The 17,274-nt window shown below is 50.6% G+C and overlaps 1 protein-coding gene across 3 annotated transcripts in view; it reads right to left on the minus strand.

Moving 5' to 3' along the window:
* The window catches only part of TMCC1 (transmembrane and coiled-coil domain family 1), a 149,474-nt gene that overhangs the window by 77,183 nt on the left and 55,017 nt on the right, over nt 1–17,274 (minus strand). The window contains exon 1 of one of the 3 annotated variants that reach the window (XM_082265542.1): nt 1,725–1,806. The exons of the other annotated variants lie outside the window; for them this stretch is intronic. The gene's annotated coding sequence lies outside the window, so the exon portion shown is untranslated. Of the gene's footprint in view, nt 1–1,724; nt 1,807–17,274 lie in introns of those variants that run through there. 3 annotated transcript variants of the gene reach the window in all.

Below are 17,274 nucleotides of genomic sequence, written 5' to 3' on the forward strand. Positions count from 1 at the left end.
TGCACCCCCTGGTGACTCTGGGAACAGGAGGAGCGATTAGTCCACTCTCTGCTCTGTACCCCCCCCCCCCCCCCGGTGACTCTGGGAACAGGAGGAGCGATTAGTCCACTCTCTGCTCTGCACCCCCCCCCCTGGTGACTCTGGGAACAGGAGGAGCGATTAGTCCACTCTCTGCTCTGCACCCCCCCCCTGGTGACTCTGGGAACAGGAGGAGCGATTAGTCCACTCTCTGCTCTGTACCCCCCTGGTGACTCTGGGAACAGGAGGAGCGATTAGTCCACTCTCTGCTCTGTACCCCCCTGGTGACTCTGGGAACAGGAGGAACGATTAGTCCACTCTCTGCTCTGCACCCCCTGGTGACTCTGGGAACAGGAGGAGCGATTAGTCCTCTCTCTGCTCTGCAGCCCCCCCCCGGTGACTCTGGGAACAGGAGGAGCGATTAGTCCACTCTCTGCTCTGCACCCCCTGGTGACTCTGGGAACAGGAGGAACGATTAGTCCACTCTCTGCTCTGCACCCCCTGGTGACTCTGGGAACAGGAGGAGCGATTAGTCCTCTCTCTGCTCTGCAGCCCCCCCCCCGGTGACTCTGGGAACAGGAGGAGCGATTAGTCCACTCTCTGCTCTGTACCACCCCTGGTGACTCTGGGAACAGGAGGAACGATTAGTCCACTCTCTGCTCTGCACCCCCTGGTGACTCTGGGAACAGGAGGAGCGATTAGTCCTCTCTCTGCTCTGCAGCCCCCCCCGGTGACTCTGGGAACAGGAGGAGCGATTAGTCCACTCTCTGCTCTGCACCCCCTGGTGACTCTGGGAACAGGAGGAGCGATTAGTCCACTCTCTGCTCTGTACCCCCCCCCCCCCGGTGACTCTGGGAACAGGAGGAGCGATTAGTCCACTCTCTGCTCTGCACCCCCCCCCCCCTGGTGACTCTGGGAACAGGAGGAGCGATTAATTAGTCCACTCTCTGCTCTGTACCCCCCTGGTGACTCTGGGAACAGGAGGAGCGATTAGTCCACTCTCTGCTCTGCACCCCCTGGTGACTCTGGGAACAGGAGGAGCGATTAGTCCACCCTCTGCTCTGCACCCCCCCCCTGGTGACTCTGGGAACAGGAGGAGCGATTAGTCCACTCTCTGCTCTGTACCCCCCTGGTGACTCTGGGAACAGGAGGAGCGATTAGTCCACTCTCTGCTCTGTACCCCCCTGGTGACTCCGGGAACAGGAGGAGCGATTAGTCCACTCTCTGCTCTGCACCCCCCCCCCCCCACTCCCGGTGACTCTGGGAACAAGAGGAGCAGAAAGTAGAAACACTGAGCAGAAAGCACCAAGCACTGCATTGCGGGAGGTCGCATGCTTCCTCATACCCAAAAGTGGCGAATATTCTGTAGGGGCTTTAATAGGAGCGCAGTGCAGGTCAATATAATTGGGTTAGAAGGGTATTCAACCGTCACTTCCAAACCTTTTTATTTTTCCATTTTCCGGAGTTCCCTTTTTAAAGTCGCACCATGACTAGTCGCAGTCAATTAGCAGCCATCCATCCCTGCAGCAGGAAGTATAGAGAGTACACAGAAGCAGCAGGATATCCCATTAGTAATGCATCCTCCACCCCTTGCAGAAATTCCCCATTGTCCCATCATCCCCCCCAGTCTGTAGAAGGTCCCCCCCCCCCCCCAGTCTGTAGAAGGTCCCCCCCCCCCCCCCCTCAGTCTGTAGAAGGTCACGTACATTATCGGCTGAGGGTTCCTCACCGTCTGGAGGTGGACAGGCCCTCTGTTAAAGCTTGCATTCTGCCGCCGGGTCCCGGGCCCTCTCGTCTGTTCTAGAACGTACTCAGTACAGTCACGGCGGGAGAGAACAGCTGACCGGCTGAGTGGTCATATGAACACAGACAGCTATAGAGATTTCACACAGCTGCCAGCGACCTTGCAGTGACTTCCAAAAATCTGCCGTTCTTACAGTGCAAAGCATCCGATTGAAGCTGCACTGAACTTCTGCAATAAGGAACTCAATGCCATGTTTAGCAGACAACTGATCCTCATGGGGTGGAGGTTGGGGGGGTTAAGGCATGTTTAGCCCAAAAAATTTTTTCATGGCCCGCTCACACCATCCCAATCTCTGTGCGCTCCAACGCAGGATCGCAACACGCTAAGGACTGGTTGACACCATCATGTTTAACTACAGTAAATATACTGCGAGCGGGGCGGCAGGAACATGCACAATCACGTACATGTCCAGCCTTCTTCAGAGTTTGGGGCGCGCACGTGCGCTCCCTCTGCTATGATTGGACAAAACACAAGTTTGGCAGCAGATTTGAGTGCCGGTTCGCACTTATGTGAATTCTATGTGGATCAGATGCGACCCGAAAAAACGACCAGCGCGCTCCGTGATTGGACGAAACACGTTTGGCAGCAGATTTGAGTGCCGGTTCGCACTTATGTGAATTCTATGTGGATCAGATGCGACCGTAAAAAACATCCAGTACGCGCACGTGCGCTCCCCCCTGTTGCAATTGGACGAAACATGTTTGGCAGCAGATTTGAGTGCCGGTTTGCACTTATGTGAATTCTATGTGGATCAGATGCGATTGAATAACGTCCTGTGCGCTCCGTGATTGGACAAAACACAAGTTTGGCAGCAGATTTGAGTGCCGGTTCGCACTTTTGCAAATTTTATGCGGATCAGATGCAATTGAAAAAAACGTCCTGTGCGCGCACATGCGCTCCCCCTGCCGTAACTGGACAAAACACAAGTTTGGCAGCAGATTTAAGTGCCGGTTCGCACTTATGTGAATTCTATGCGCATCAGATGCGATCCGAAAAACGTCCTATGCGCGCACGTGCGCTCCCCCTGCCATGGTTGGACACAACACATTTAGCAGCAGATTTGAGTGCCGGTTCACATTTACGTGAATTCTACACAGATCAGATGCAATCCGAAAAAGGTCTTGTGTGAGTTTAATGCGGTGCCAATTTCAGTTCCATAAACTTCTATGGTGGGACTGCATTTTAATCGCAGTCCAGTGTTCACATCACTGCGATTTTTTTTGCCTAGTTTTTTTTTTTTTACATGATTGCTCCTCCTTTTCCTCCCCTCCTCGCTTCACAACTTCTCATTGAAATCACACATGGCAAGCAGAAATCACAATGCAATTAAAATAAATCACTATGCGAATTTGCAACATGTACTGCATTAACCACTTCAGCGACAGAAGATTTTTCCCCCTAATGACCAGGCTATTTCTGCGATTCGGCACTGCATTACTTTAACTGACGAGTGAGCAGTCATGCGACTCTGTACGTAAATAAAGTTGGTGTCCTTTTTATCCCCCACAAATAGAACTTTCTTTTGGTGGTGGTGGTATTTAATCACCTGTGCGATTTTTATTTGCGCTAGAAAAAAAAAAAAGTGACAATTCTAAAAAAAAAAAAAATTAAAAAATAAAAAAAAAAAAAAAAAAAAATTTTCACTTTTCGGCTATATAACATTCACAATAAAAAAAAAAAAATTAAAAAAACAAATTTTTAAAATAATTTTAGGCCACTTTGTAGTCTGCTACATATTTTTGGTAAAAAAAAAAACAAAAATCCTAATAAGCGTATTTTGATTGGTTTGCGCAAAAGTTAGCGCGTCTACAAACCAGGGGAAAGATTTATGTAATTTTGATTTTTTTTTTTTACTAGTAATGGCAGCAATCAGCGATTTTTAGCGGGACTGCGACATTGCGACAGATCAGACCCCTAACTGACATTTTTGACAGTGAGTAATCAGTGCTAAAAATATGCGATATTACTGTAATGACACTGGCAGGGAAGGGGTTAACATTGTGGGTAATCAAGGGGTTAAATGTGTACTTAGGGGTGTGTTTCTAACTGTAGGGAGGGGGCGTGGCTTGTGAAATTACCATAGAGACCTGTGATCCTATATAGAAGGATCACAGGAGCTCTATGATCATTGCAGGGAGAAGAACGGTCTGCTGTGTTTACAACAGCTGACCGTTCTCTCTCAGCAGGGAATGATCGCGGGTGTCAGGCCGCAACTGGAGCCGCCTGCCCCGTGCATCGGCTTCCCCGCTGAAGAGCGAGGGCGGGAGCCCCCTAGCTGCCTGCACGTGACCGACGTATACCTATGGCGGTTCGCGCAGGAGCGGCAGGTGAGACCCCTGACATTTTTGACACTTTTGGGGGGACCAGTGACATTACTACAGTAATCAGTGCCAAAAATATGGACTGTTACTGTAATAATGACACTGGCAGGGAAGGGGTTAACACCAGCGGCGATCAAAGGGTTAAACGTGAGCCTAGGGGGTGCTTTCTAACAGAGGGGGATGGGCTTGTGAAATCAACAAAGAGACCTGTGATCCTAAATAGGAGGAACACAGGAGCTCTGCATTGAATCCTGAGAGAACAACGGTCTGCTGCGTTTACAACAGCAGACCACCGTTCTCTCTTCACGGGGGGCGCGATCGTGGGTGCCCGGTGGCAATCGTGGCCGCTGGCCCCATAGATGGCTTCCCTGCTGGTGAGTGGGTGCGTGCGCCCCCCAGGATAGCTCCTGCTAACTGCCGCACAGGTATGGCAATTCGCGGGAACCTGTCGCTGTATATAAGCCGCGGCTGGTCAGCCAGTGGTTAATCTAAAAATTTATGTAATTTTTATCGCTACTTCATTTCCATTCCTGTAATTATTCTATGGGTATCGCATACGGTACTTCCAAATCCCTCTCCCATCCCCTTGTTGGGGTTTTCTGCATGTCGGTGGTAAGGCTGCATTCACATGTCAGCGTATGGATCGCGGGCAGAATCGCAGCGATTCCACCCGCGATCCGGAGATTATTGCAAATCGCGGGACGCCTGTGCGTTGCCCGTGATTTGCAATAGCACTCCAAACGCTGAGCGATGTTGCCGCGATTTCCGCCTGCCGAATCTCGGTAACATCGCGCAAAAAAAATCGCGGGACGTATTACGCCCAAAAAAGTACAAGAGCTTCTTTGGAGCGTATTGCGTCCCACGATTTTTTTTTGCGCGATGTTGCCGCGATTCGGCAGGCGGAAATCGCGGCAGCGTTTGGGGTGCTATTGCAAATCACGGACAACGCACAGGCATCCCGCAATTTGCAATAATCTCCGGATCGCGGGCGGAATCGCGGCGATTCTGACCGCGATCCATACGCTGACATGTGAATGCAGCCTAAGTCCCCGTTCACACTAAGGCGACCTGTGAGGCGACCTGGTCGCCTCACAGGTCGCCTTCCATAGGGAAGCTGCGGACCCGTTCTGATAGGAGCGACACAAGTCGCTCCGACTTAGAAAAAGGGTCCGGAGCTTCTTTGGGGCGACCCGGAGGCGACCGCCATAGACTTCAATGTTATGAAGTCCGTAGCGGCCGCCCCGAGGTCGCGGCGCGCTGCTCGCACCGCGACCTCGGCGGTCGCCCCCCCAAGTCGGATCGCGGCAATGTGAACGGGGCCTTAGTGTTAATAAAAAAACACAAAAACAAAAAAAAACATAAAACAAACAAAAAAAAAAAACTTTTAGATGGGCATCTTAGTGAACACAATATACAGGGATATGGAAAGTGGTAGAGACCATTACACACACAGGTTGAACTGGGTGGATTGGTGTCTTTGTTAAACCTCACCAACTATGCAACTATGTAATCTTTTGCCTTATTAATTTTTATTTTAATAAAATAAATCTCAGCAATGTGATCAGAGCGCACTTCTCGCTCAGCGGGGGTATCTGACCTCTCGAGTACTCCCATCATCTCTGACCTCTCGAGTACTCCCATCATCTCTTCCTCTGGTAGGAAAAAATGAGAATAATAAAGTCTTCCCTCCCTACCTGCCTTACGACTTCCTCCAAGATTAGCGACACACATTAATTACCAGGCAACAGACGGCAGAGCTGGAGAGCTGAACCATAAATCACAATCCGGGAAATCCGGAATGAAATCTCTGCGATTCTGTTGGGAACACACAAGGCCGGCTCTGCTCTGCGGCTCTCCATGCTCTGCAGTAAAAAGGGATTTTGACCCTCATAAAAACCCTCAATCTTTATGGTTTATAAACATCACAGAGCGCCCCATCGCTACCTGCACACTCTTCTAGAAGATTCAGGTCTTCTGTAATGTCCCCTAGGAAGAGAACCCGTCATACCCGAGCTGAGGGCAAGAATGTTAATATTCGGTTTTAAATTTGCTTACCGGACGCTTTCACCCCCCTTCCTGCCCAGGCCAATTTTCAGCTTTCAGCGCGGTCACAGTTTAAATGACAATTGCGCAGTCATGCAACACTGTACCCAAATAAAAAATTTTCCATTTTTTTTTCATACAAACAGAGCTTTCTTTTGGAGGTATTTAATCATAACTGGGTTTAAACAAAGACCGAAACAAAAAAAAAAAAAAATTTTTATAGTTAAAAAATTAGGCAAAAAGGTAATTTTTTCTCCTTCACTGATGTGCGCTGGTGAGGCTGCACTGATGGGCAATGATAGGCACTGATGAGGCGGGCACTGAGGTTGCACTGATCGGTGACACTGATTGGCAGCACTGGTGGCAGGGTGGATTTGATTTAAATCACTAGTAAAAAGGCTTGATTTAAAGTTTAAAGAAGTGGTAAAAATAAATTTGGAATTACACCAAATCGGATATAAATTAAAAAAATCTGATTTAAATAAAAAATAAAAAAAATAAATAATAATAAAAAAAAAGTCAGATTTTTTTTTTTTTTAAATCATAGATTTTTTTTTTAATCCACCCTGACTGGTGGGCACAGATTGGGGGGCTTTCTTCTTTTCTCTTCACACTGATCAGGAGGAGAAAAAAAGCCGATAACCGTCTTCGGTTTTCTTCCGTGATCAGCTATCCACATGGTAAAGGGCTGCGGTGATTGGCCCTTTACCCTATTCTATGATCAGCTGTCCACATGGTAAAGGGCTGCGGTGATTGGCCCTTTACCCTATTCTATGATCAGCTGTCCACATGGTAAAGGGCTGCGGTGATTGGCCCTTTACCCTATTCTGTGATCAGCTGTCCACATGGTAAAGGGCTGCTGTGATTGGACCTTTACCCTATTCTGTGATCAGCTGTCCACATGGTAAAGGGCTGCTGTGATTGGCCCTTTACCCTATTCTGTGATCAGCTGTCCACATGGTAAAGGGCTGCTGTGATTGGCCCTTTACCCTATTCTGTGATCAGCTGTCCACATGGTAAAGGGCTGCTGTGATTGGCCCTTTACCCTGTTCTGTGATCAGCTGTCCACATGGTAAAGGGCTGTTGTGATTGGCCCTTTACCCTGTTCTGTGATCAGCTGTCCACATGGTAAAGGGCTGCTGTGATTGGCCCTTTACCCTGTTCTGTGATCAGCTGTCCACATGGTAAAGGGCTGCTGTGATTGGCCCTTTACCCTATTCTATGATCAGCTGTCCACATGGTAAAGGGCTGCTGTGATTGGCCCTTTACCCTATTCTGTGATCAGCTGTCCACATGGTAAAGGGCTGCTGTGATTGGCCCTTTACCCTGTTCTGTGATCAGCTGTCCACATGGTAAAGGGCTGCTGTGATTGGCCCTTTACCCTGTTCTGTGATCAGCTGTCCACATGGTAAAGGGCTGCTGTGATTGGCCCTTTACCCTGTTCTGTGATCAGCTGTCCACATGGTAAAGGGCTGCTGTGATTGGCCCTTTACCCTGTTCTGTGATCAGCCGAGTCCAAAGGACTAAACGGTCACAGGGCACAGCGCGCTTATGGGAGAACATCTATAGAAGCCCTCCCAGCACTGGAACCCCACGCTGTAGCCGTCTTTCGGCTTTAGCGTGGGCGGAAAGTGGTTAAATGGTAACGCGACTCTTGGAAAAAAAAATAGCAAATAAAAAAACAAAAAATAAATAAATAAATAAATAAGAGCATATACAATTGCTGCACAAGTCATATTGCAATTGACTATTCTATAAAATGCAATATGGCAACCTGGAGGTGATCTGTACACAGACAGTATACAGAGCGCCTCTTAGAAATGTAATTTCCTGCTTGTGTGATTGGCTCATCGATTTTCCCAGAAGTCTGCACTAACATACAAGTCAGATTTTTGGCATCCCCTGCAACAACAATGTCATTTTTGGTGAGATTCTCCCAATAGGAACACGTCTAAAGGGATGCAGGCCCAGCAGATTTCCTCATTAGAACACTTGCTTTGTGCACTGGTGCACAGTCATGTTGGAACAGGAAGGGGCCATCCCCAAACCCCTCCCACAAAGTTGGGAGCATGAAATTGTCCAAAATGTCTTGGTATGCTGACGCCTTAAGAGTTTCCTTCACTGGAACTAAGGGGCCAAACCCAACCCCCGAAAAACAACCCCCACACCATAATCCCCCCTCCACCAAATTATTTGGACCAGTGTCCATAAAGACATCGATGAGCGAGTTTGGGGTGAAGGAACTTGACTGGCCTGCACAGAGTCCTGACCTCAACACCTTTGGGATGAATTAGAGCGCAGACTGTGAGCCAGGCCTTCTCGCCCAACATCAGTGCCTGACCTCACAAATGCGCTTCTGGAAGAATGGTCAAACATTCCCATAGACACTCCTAAACCTTGTGGACAGCCTTCCGAGAAGAGCTGAAGCTGTTATAGCTGCAATGGGTGGGCAAACTCAATATTGAACCCTACGGACTAAGACTGCGATGCCATGAAAGTTCATGTGCGTGTAAAGGCAGGCGTCCCAATGCTTTTGACAATACAGTGTATATTTGATAAGCTCTGCACTCATCAGTAGTTTTACACTAACTGTGTGCAATGGTTTGCAATGAAAATGTTCTGATGGTAAAGAATTTTCCAGCATGCTGGAAAGTCATTTTTACATTTCCCATTTTAGGTTACTCCGGTGGTCGCTTTTCCACCAAGAAAGTTGCCGCATTGTTCCAGTTTTCTGCATCCCCTCAAATCTTTCCGCTATCAGTCCATCTATGACCGACATCGCTCTCAGCTTCCTTTGAACCCTCCAGGCCGGGCCTCATTTGCTTTGCTCTTGGGATTGGATTATTTATTTAGCGGGTTCATAATTAACAGACCATCAGAACAGGCAGACGGAGCGGATCCCCAGAGGAGGCGGCGGGCAGGATGGAGAGGGCCGGACACTCCCCAATCTAGTTAGCAATGAAAGAATTCCTAACTGGATGCAGAACGGATTAAATGATTTACGTGAATGATTAACAACATTAAGGGGGGGAAGTGATGATGGATGTTCAGTGACTGCGAGGTACCGACTCATCACTGCAAGGTTCACCTGGAGGATAATTTCATCTCTTTCAGATGTAAAGTGGAATTAATGTCTACTGAAGAAAATGCTGCAGCAGTAGATTGTCAATTACCCAGCAGGGGTCAACTGTAAATTAGCATTAAATCAGCAGGGCCGCCATTCACTACACCAACCTGAGTGTGCATGGAACTAGTTTCATTCTGGGACTACTCCACCCATAATTCACTGCTCACTCCTGACAAGAGTGAAGGAGACAGAGGAGAAAGCGGGGGTAGGGGGGAAAGGGGGAGGGAGAGAGAGAGAGAGAGAGAGAAAGAGCGCAGAGGGGGGGAGAGGGGAAGGAGGAGAGAAAGAGGAGGGGGGGTGGGGGAGGAGAGAAAGAGGAGGGGGGGGGGAGGAGGAGAGAAAGAGGAGGGGGGGGAGGGAGGAGAGGAAAGAGGAGGGGGGGAGGAGGAGAGAAAGAGGAGGGGGGGGAGGAGGGAGAGAAAGAGGAGGGGGGGAGGAGGAGAGAAAGAGGAGGGGGGGGAGGAGGAGAGAAAGAGGAGGGGGGGAGGAGGAGAGAAAGAGGAGGGGGGGGGGAGGAGAGAAAGAGGAGGGGGGAGAAAGAGGAGGGGGGGGGGAAGAGGAGAGAAAGAGGAGGGGGGGGGAAGAGGAGAGAAAGAGGAGGGGGGGGAAGAGGAGGGGGGGGAAGAGGAGAGAAAGAGGAGGGGGGGAGGAGGAGAGAAAGAGGAGGGGGGGGGGAGGAGGAGAGAAAGAGGAGGGGAAGAAAGAGGAGGGGGGGAGGAGGAGAGAAAGAGGAGGGGGGGAGAAAGAGGAGGGGGGGGGGAGGAGAGAAAGAGGAGGGGGGGGGGGAGAAGAGAGGAGGGGGGAGGAGGAGAGAAAGAGGAGGGGGGGGGGGGAGAAAGAGGAGGGGGAGGAGGGGAGAAAGAGGAGGGGGGAGGAGGAGAGAAAGAGGAGGGGGGAGAAAGAGGAGGGGGGGGAAGAGGAGAGAAAGAGGAGGGGGGGAGAGGAGAGAAAGAGGAGGGGCGGGGGGAAGAGGAGAGAAAGAGGAGGGGGGGGAAGAGGAGAGAAAGAGGAGGGGGGGGGAAGAGGAGAGAAAGAGGAGGGGGGGGAAGAGGAGAGAAAGAGGAGGGGGGGGGGGAAGAGGAGAGAAAGAGGAGGGGGGGGGGGGGGAAGAGGAGAGAAAGAGGAGGGGGGGGGGGGAAGAGGGGGGAGGGGGGGGGAAGAGGGGGGGGGGGGAAGAGGAGAGAAAGAGGAGGGGGGGGAGAAGAGGAGGGGGGGGGAAGAGGAGGGGGGAGAAGGAGAGAAAGAGGAGGGGGGGGAAGAGGAGAGAAAGAGGAGGGGGGGAAGAGGAGGGGGGGGGAGAGAAAGAGGAGGGGGGGGGAAGGAGAAAAAGAGGAGGGGGGAAGGAGAAAAAGGGGGGGGGGGAAGGAGAAAAAGAGGAGGGGGGGGGGGGGGAAGGAGAAAAAGAGGAGGGGGGGGGGGGGAAGGAGAAAAAAGAGGAGGGGGGGAGGAGAAAAAGAGGAGGGGGGGGGGGGGAGGAGAAAAGAGGAGGGGGGGGAGGAGAAAAAGAGGAGGGGGAGGGAGAAAGAGGAGGGGGGGAGGAGAGAAAGAGGAGGGGGGAGGAGAGAAAGAGGGAGGGGGGGAGGAGAGAAAGAGGAGGGGGGGGAGGAGAGAAAGAGGAGGGGGGGGAGGAGAGAAAGAGGAGGGGGGGGGGAGGAGAGAAAGAGGAGGGGGGGGGGAGGAGAGAAAGAGGAGGGGGGGGGAGGAGAGAAAGAGGAGGGGGGGAGGAGGGGAGAAAGAGGAGGGGGGGAGGAGGAGAGAAAGAGGAGGGGGGGGGAGGAGAGAAAGAGGAGGGGGTGGGAGGGAGAAAGAGGAGGGAGGGGAGGAGAGAAGAGGAGGGGGAGAGAAAAAGAGGAGGGGAGAGAAAAAGAGGAGGGGAGAGAAAAAGAGGAGGGGAGAGAAAAAGAGGAGGGGAGAGAAAAAGAGGAGGGGAGAGAAAGAGGAGGGGAGAGAAAGAGGAGGGGAGAGAAAGAGGAGGGGAGAGAAAGAGGAGGGGAGAGAAAGAGGAGGGGAGAGAAAGAGGAGGGGGAGAGAAAGAGGAGGGGAGAGAAAGAGGAGGGGAGAGAAAGAGGAGGGGAGAGAAAGAGGAGGGGAGAGAGGACAGGAGGGGAGAGAGCGAACAGACGGGGAGAGAGCGACAGACGGGGGAGAGAGCGACAGACGGGGAGAGAGCGACAGACGGGGAGAGAGCGACAGACGGGGAGAGCGACAGACGGGGAGAGCGACAGACGGGGAGAGAGCAACAGACGGGAGAGAGCGACAGACTGTCTGTCGCTCTCCCGATGCAGAGACAGAGAAAGTGTGAAAAAGAGGTGGAGTGAGATAATGAGACAGAGGGAGAGATTAAGGTCTCAGGCACACAGGACGTTTTGCTCTCTCTCCTGGACGCCTTTCCTTACAGCGGTATTTTGGAAGGAAAACCGCTTGACATTTGTAAATGCGTTAGGTGTGTCAGGCGTTTGGATGGTAATTTCATTGGCCAAAATAATAATTTATTCTGGCCACGGAAATGAATTAAAACTCAAGCATTGAACGTGCCTAGTGTTAATATTCATTAACATGCGTTTACAAGAGTCAGTGTTTTTTCTGCCAAAACCACCGCTGCGTTTTTTGTCTCTAGACTCCTCTAATCGCCTGTGTGGGAATGGATACATAGGCTAATATGCAGGGGCATTTAGTGGCAGCAAAAAAAAAAAAAAAAAATATCACAACAGCAGACGGCCCCCTGGGAGCAGCTGAAAAAACATCCGTGGGCATGAGACCTTTATTTTAGGTCACAGATTGACTTTGTGATAGAATGAGTTGTTGCCTCCACATATCGAGTGTCTGGAGGCCCCACACCCTTTATAAGAAAAGTAAGTAGAAAATAGAGAATAGAAACCGGTTTGGGAACAAGCTGTGCAAACACCAGCTCAAGTGTCTTACTGGTGATGTTTGGATTGGTAATACTCAGACCTGATTTAAGTGTGTTGTCATGTTGGTGTTAAAGTCATATTACAATCCTGAGCGGTGACAACACAAAACTGACAAATCAACCACCCCATAATACACACCCGATAGTAAACACAGACCCAGCCACCCACTGGACCCATTTCCAGGAGATTATATCTGCATTTAAAAAGGCAACTAAACTGCATCTGAGCACCACAAACTGGAAACACTACTTAGTTCATTTTTATTATTCACAGCAAACTCCCTAATCCACCCACATCTCAATCCAGCCATCCGTCCACCCAAGTGTCCGTCCAGCCAGCCACGTCTCCCTCCGTCCAGCCAGCCACGTCTCCCTCCGTCCAGCCAGCCACGTCTCCCTCCGTCCAGCCAGCCACGTCTCCCTCCGTCCAGCCAGCCACGTCTCCCTCCGTCCAGCCAGCCACGTCTCCCTCCGTCCAGCCAGCCACGTCTCCCTCCGTCCAGCCAGCCACGTCTCCCTCCGTCCAGCCACGTCTCCCTCCGTCCAGCCACGTCTCCGTCCAGCCACGTCTCCGTCCAGCCACGTCTCCGTCCACCCACGTCTCCGTCCACCCACGTCTCCGTCCATTCATCCATCCACCCACGTCTCCATCCATCCATCCATCTCCATCCATCCATCTCCATCCATCTTGCCCTCACTCAACTTCCTGCCTGAGAGGAGAGCGGACCGGATTGTTTCCCCCGCTACCAACAGCTCTGGTAAGCGGGGAAAAGGTCTGGGAAGCGGCAAGAGGGGGCACCGATCCAGCCGCAAATCCACCACTGTGACCACCCTTAGGTTAAAGCGGACCGCCCACTGTTAAAAAATACCCCAGTATTTAATGCCAAAGTACCGACTTAAACTGCGGCGGGCAGTCCGTAAGTGGTTAATGAATGAAATCCAAGGAATATCAAGGGGTGGGCCAAGGACAGTCAGGCTGGGGAGTAAAGGGGGTAGATGATGCTGACGTCCCCCAGCCAGGAAATGAGGGGGCTCTATAGGAATCAAAATCTAATGAATGGAATCCAATGAATATCAAGGATTGGGCCAGGGACAATCAGGCTGGTGATTAAAGGGATATATCATGCTGGATATCCTCCAGCCAGCAAATGAGGTGGGCTCTATCTGTAGCTTTGAATGCACACTGTGAGAAGCTCACAGTGTGCAGTGAAATCAGAGTCCAGGAGAGGAGCCTGTACAACTGTGCAAGACTGAAAGATAAGGCCGGATTTCAGCTTTAAGCTGAATATAGAGAAGTCACTTGAGAGCGTCGGTGTCCTCTCATTTGATCCGCGGCGTTGGATTCATTTGATGCCATAAAGCTTCTCGTAGCAGGAAACCCAATAGCTGGGGGATGTTGTCTTAAGGCTGCAGTTCTGCAAGACGAGGCCGACAGAGCCACAAAGGCAAGGGACCCACAGTATCCAAATTCAGACCTTTGGCTCTAGGAGTGTTGGGTAAGGAGACACCGATCGCTGTGATCTCCTTCACGCATTGACAGTTCCCCATCAATAGGCAGAGCAGTGAGCAAATGTGTTCCCCCCAAAATATCAATATCTTCCTAGCGAGCCATGTACATCAAGGGGACCCCAACTAAAGGGGAGCTCCACCTCTGTCACTGACCGCAATTTAAAAAATCTGACTCTTTATGTACTCCTCTTACATCATGTGGTTCAATGGCTCCTTCACAAAGTCTAACACTCACTAGCTAAGCTTATAATTATGTATCGAGGAAGTCTCAGTTTTGCAGACTAATATTTGGACCCTTACGCTTGTGGCATTCGATACCAGAGAATGTGCATTGGATTTTCATACGAGTCAATCACCCTGGCTCTTAACCTGCTCTCTAATTTCAGCGGTCAGTTAAGCAGAACTTCAGACAAACCACAAGAAGCAGTTGAACTTCTTACAGGTGAGCCGTTATCTGCCAAAGTCATTTGAAATTCTGTCCAGCCAGTCTTCCGAATTACACATCTCTGCAACACTGCATAGTAAATGTTACTGGGCCTCCTGAGAGGTGACACCAGTACAAGTGACAGTTGGTCTTTACCAGAACGCTTGATGGTGGAGATGGGCTGGAAACCCTGGTGGCACCCAGTTTTATTTGCTGCAGACTGTCACCAGGTCTCAGCCCTCAGGATTGCACTCCCAAGGGGTGGCTGGGACAGAAGGGTTATATGATGCAGAGATTGTTCACATTGTGGTATCGGGTCCAGGCAGAGGTCATAACAGGTGACAAAAGAGAGTAGTGAGGTCCCTGCTGCTGTCAAGGCAGGTAAGAAAGTGGTAAGATCCCAGCAGGGGTCAGGCAAGAGTAGTCAGGTCCTTGCAAGGGTCAAGGCCGGTAAGAGTGGTCAGGTCCTTGCAAGGGTCAAGGCCGGTAAGAGTAGTCAGGTCCTTGCAAGGGTAAAGGCAGGTAAGAGTAGTCAGATCCTTGCAAGGGTCAAGGCAGGTAAGAGTAGTCAGGTCCTTGCAAGGGTCAAGGCAGGTAAGAGTAGTCAGGTCCTTGCAAGGGTCAAGGCAGGTAAGAGTAGTCAGGTCCTTGCAAGGGTCAAGGCAGGTAAGAGTAGTCAGGTCTTTGCAAGGGTCAAGGCAGGTAAGAGTAGTCAGGTCCTTGCAAGGGTCAAGGCAGGTAAGAGTGGTCAGGTCCTTGCAAGGGTCAAGGCAGGTAAGAGTAGTCAGGTCCTTGCAAGGGTCAAGGCAGGTAAGAGTAGTCAGGTCCTTGCAAGGGTCAAGGCAGGTAAGCGTAGTCAGGTCCTTGCAAGGGTCAAGGCAGGTAAGAGTAGTCAGGTCCTTGCAAGGGTCAAGGCAGGTAAGAGTAGTCCGGTCCTTGCAAGGAGTCAAGGCAGGTAAGAGTAGTCAGGTCCTTGCAAGGGTCAAGGCAGGTAAGAGTAGTCCGGTCCTTGCAAGGGTCAAGGCAGGTAAGAGTAGTCAGGTCCTTGCAAGGGGTCAAGGCAGGTAAGAGTAGTCAGGTCCTTGCAAGGGTCAAGGCAGGTGGCAGGTAAGAGTAGTCAGGTCCAGGAAAGGGTCATGGCAGGTAAGAGAGTAGTCAGGTCTAAGAAAATGGCAGGTAAGAGTAGTCAGGTCCAGACAAGGGTCAAGGCAGGTGGCAGGCATGAGAGTAATCAGGTTCAAGTAGGGGTGAAGGCAGGCGACAGGCAAGAGAGTAGTCAGGTCCCGGCTTGGGTCAAGGCAGGTGGTAAGAAAGGAGTCAGGTCGAGGCAGCAATCAGCTAAGTCAGGTCCAAGCAAGGGTTGTAGTAGACAAGAGTAGTCACGTCCAGGCAGGGGACAAGGCAGGTGAAGGAAAAGAGAGCAGTCAGATCCAGGCAGAAGCAGGGATTGAGGTGATTATGAAAATAAGTCGGGGAAAAATTGTTTTTACCTCAGCGTGAGCACAGATCAGTGGTGGAGGGGGACAATCAAACTGGGGCATGGTTCAATTCAGCTGTGTCCAGCGTAAGTCCAAAGAACAGAAAAAGAGACAACAAGGTAAATAAGGGTGCACTCACACTAGCAGTTTTGACTGTGCCTGGAAACCGTTCACCCCCATGATCCGGTTCGATTGTGTAGTGTGATCACTCTGAACTGTGCCCTGGAACACTAAAGTGTACAGTGCCCTGGACCACTTGGAAGAAGTGGTCCCCAGCATGGTTTACTTGTGGCCTGAAACAGTTTGCTTCAGTGTGAGGACACACCATGCCGGAGTACAGAACTCTACGTAGATGACTGAGTGAGCACAGAAGCAGAGATCACTGTGGCCTGGGTGGCAGAGGAGAGGATATGAGTGTGCCTGGGAACAGTTCACTCCCTTAGTCATTTGTTTAGTGCGAAGGCTCCGACTCATGCCCAGGAGCAGTTAAGTGTACTGTACATGAACCTCTTGGAAGAGATCATCTTTAGCAGAGTTCACTTGCGATCCCGATACGGTTTGCTTTAGTGTGAAGACAAATCGTGTCAGAGCACAAAACTCTACATAGATGATTGAGCACAGAAGCAGGGATCACCGTGGTCTGGTTAGAGGTGATGATGTAGGTGTGCCTGGGAACACCTGCTTATAGCCCCATGTGAGTGCAGACCAGCTGATAGTGAGTTGGAGAGAAGGAACAATCAAACTCAGGCATGGTTTAGTTCACTAGTGCCCAGAGTGATGCACCCAAATGTTGATATATAGACAATAAGGATGTTTTCTTGTTTAGATTTTAAATATGTTTGCATTCGGATCCATGAGCGATCATTACAGATATGAGACTGAAAATTCCCCTTACACAATGTGCCATTACCCGATCATAGGGGTGCCAATAAGCAGAGTCCAATGACCAACCCTAAGCTTGTACTTGGATCCCAATAACCTGAGACCAATGACCAACCCTGAGCCCGTACTAGTATCCCAATAAGCAGAGTCCAAAAAGCAACCCTGAGCCCGTACCAGTATTCCAATAAGCCGAGTTCAATAAGCAACCCTGAGCCCATACCAGTATTCGAATAAGCCGAGTCCAATGACCAACCCTAAGCCCGTACTTGTATCCCAATAAGCCGGGACCAATGACCAATTCTAAGCCCGTACTAGTATCCCAACAAGCAAAGTCCAATGACCAAACCTGAGCCCGTACAAGTATCCCAACAAGCAAAGTCCAATAAGAAACCCTGAGCCTGTACTTGTGTCCCAAAAAGCCGAGACCAAAGACAAACCCTGAGCCCGTACTAGTATCCCAATAAGCAGAGTCCAATAAGCAACCCTGAGCCTGTACCAGTATTCCAATAAGCCAAGTCCAATGACCAACCCTGAGCCCATACTTATATCCCAATAAGCAAAGGCCAATGACCAACCCTGAGCCCGTACTAGTATCCCAATAAGCTGAGACCAATGACCAACTCTGAGCCCGTACTAGTATCCCAACAAGCAAAGTCCAATAAGCAACCCTGAGCCCGTACTAGTATCCCAATAAGCAGAGTCCAATAAGCAACCCTGAGCCCGTACTTATATCCCAATAAGCGGAGACCAATGACCA

Source organism: Pelophylax lessonae (assembly GCF_965119305.1).
Source record: "Pelophylax lessonae genome assembly, chromosome: 8".
Lineage (NCBI taxonomy): Eukaryota > Metazoa > Chordata > Amphibia > Anura > Ranidae > Pelophylax > Pelophylax lessonae.